General features: G+C 46.0%; 1 pseudogene; it reads right to left on the reverse strand.

Moving 5' to 3' along the window:
• Window positions 1-1,874: 1,874 nt before the first annotated feature.
• LOC127211258 (40S ribosomal protein S16-like) lies at window positions 1,875-2,330 on the reverse strand (annotated as a pseudogene).
• Window positions 2,331-2,680: the final 350 nt, after the last annotated feature.

Below are 2,680 nucleotides of genomic sequence, written 5' to 3' on the forward strand. Positions count from 1 at the left end.
AGTCTCAGCTTGTTATGTGAATGTCAGAGCTGAATAAGTGGCATCATTCTCAAGTGCCGAGCACTGTACGATCGATTTCATTTAGTATTTACTTAGCCATTACTCTATCTTTTCCTATAGTTTTCTACACATGATTGTGTGTGTGTGTGTGTGTGTGTGTATTCAGTAGTTTCACAGTCCCTTCTCCTCCCCCTCTCTTATTATGATCCTTGTGAGGAATCTGGGTTGGATTTTTCTTGAGGGAAGGTTGGGAATTTTTTGTTTTTTGTTTGGTTTGGTTTAGCTTGGTTTTTGTGTTTTGTTTTGTTTTGTTGTTTGGTTTTTCCTCTCACTTCTATTGATGAAAACCCAAAGGCTCAGAAGGGAAGCAACCACCAAACCCGAAACCGAGTCTCATTGTGAAGCAAGCTGGTCCCAAACCCATGAGCCTCTGCCTCGGTCTCCCTTATGTCATGATTACACATGCGCCAAGGTTAGGAGGGCAATCACACCCGTGATTTTCCCACTCGTGCCCCCCACCCCTCACCCCAACCCCCACCCTACCACCAACCCCCAACCCCATGCCTGCTATGAGAAACGGTTGCCTGACCATTCTCAGGATGCTCCCAAGAACAGGCCTTTAACATCGCCCGGGGTAAACATGCATCAGGAATGGCTAGTACTAGAAAGGACCAGAGAGATCCTGAGCACGTAGAATCCTGCTGAGGACAGAGCCTTGGTGATATCTGGTGACACAGATAAAGTTAGTGCCAGGGTTCACCTAAAGACGTCATCGCAGGAGGCAGGGACCAAGTTACCAACAACAATAACTTGATAAACTTTATAGCTAGGCATTTCTCAGAAATGCAAATTTAGCTGGGATATTTGATACGCTTGTGCAAAATGGTTTGTTGGTCACCTATAACTCGCATTTCATCAGGCGGTGGCCTCTATTGTTTTTGGTTAAATAGGACAACTGGAGAAAAAGGCATTTAGTTGTTTGATTTTGTTATTTTATTACAGTGTTCTGTTTTACGGTCTTTTTCTCCTTTCCCTCCATCCTCCCAGGCTGTTTCTGCCCTTCTGTCTCTCCACCTGTGCCAGCGATAACACAGTTAATGCATTCTAATTTGCCTTCCTTTGTTTAGTTTGAGGTAGGTGGGGAGTCGAAAAAAAAAGGTACCCTGTGGATGTGTTTATGTTGTTTATATAATTCACACCAAATTGTGCTGTAAGTCTCACTCCATCCGTTCTCCCTCCCTGTCAGGGTGGCCCAGTGGACTATGGCACCAGACTCATTCTCCATCCCCACTCCTGACACCTATTTCTTGAGAACTATTATGAAGGCCAGAGAACATGGTTTCTCAGGTGTCTGCCTCCTTTTTGAGGCAGGTTCTCTCGCTGCTGTGGAACTTGCCGATCAAGCTAGATTGGAGAGCCAGCCAGCCCCAGGGACCTAATTGGCTCTGGATCCTCAATGTTGGGATGGCAAGCATGCCACCACACTCAGCGTTTAAAAAAAAAAAAAAGTAGTTTCTGGGGGTCAAATTCAGGTCCTTGCACTGCAAGCACTTTGCCACCGAGCCATCTCTCCAGCCCAAACCATGGGTTTTACAGTTCACTGAAGACTTAAGACTAGATTTTACCTCACAGCCCCTCACTCTGGCAGACACCCAGGCGGCTTCCACTTCCCAATTCTATCAGCTGTAATGGGATACGTTATGCACGTTTGTTGGATGTCGACTCAGAATCATTCTTGTGTCCATCTGTCTCCTAGCTATTAGTAAGGCATACACTTAGCCCGGGGGCCCGCTTCTGTCAATTCTTTTCTCTTTTTAAACATTAGAATCCTAGGGTGTTTATTATAAAGGTGACCCCTGATCCTTGAGATGGGCTTATCGGTAGGATTTCTGACATGGAGCATGGCACCGGGGCCTCTGAACTTTTTGGATTCACAGCAATGAGGGTCAGCTACAGGCAGAGTCCATTATTCTGGATGGGGCATCTTTGATCTCTTTCTTAGAGGCTTACCCACATACTTTTGGTAATAAGCCACCAGGGACAGACTGTCGGATGGCATAAATTGGAGCCACGTGGGCCACCACTCTTCACACAGATTCCAATATCCACACCAGCAAATCATTCCTTGGCAGAAGCAGAATGGGGTCCAGTAACTTGCACTGCCCCGTGTGTGGCTCCATCATATCCACATGCTCGTCTTCCTCAACAGTTTCCGGTTTGCAGTGTACAGGGGCTGTGGCTGTCTTCTTGCGTCTGAAGACCTGCACGGGCTGCAGCAGAGCTTTGGACAGCAGAACTGCGAGCGTGAACATGAGCGCCTCACCTTGCATGGTGCCACCAGCAGAAAAGCCTTTTTGTGAGTACTAACTCACAATTTCGGCTCATCTTTCATATTGGGCACTCCATTCCTTATTCCTGCAAATGTGTGGGAATATTCTAGACTGGTGATGACTAGTCAAAGTGTAATGTAACACAAACAAGTAATTCAAACTCATTCTTTTGAATTTTTTTTTTAATTTTGTTTTATCTTCCATGTGCTGAGTATTTTGACTGCGTCTATGTTTATGTACCATGTGAGTGCAGTACCCAAGGAGGCCAGAAGAGGGCATCATAATGCCTGGAACTGGAGTTACAGATGGTTATGAGCTGCGATGTGGGTGTTGGGACCCAAACTCAGGTC

Source organism: Acomys russatus, chromosome 29 (genome assembly GCF_903995435.1).
Source record: "Acomys russatus chromosome 29, mAcoRus1.1, whole genome shotgun sequence".
In the NCBI taxonomy this organism is placed as follows: Eukaryota; Metazoa; Chordata; class Mammalia; order Rodentia; family Muridae; genus Acomys; species Acomys russatus.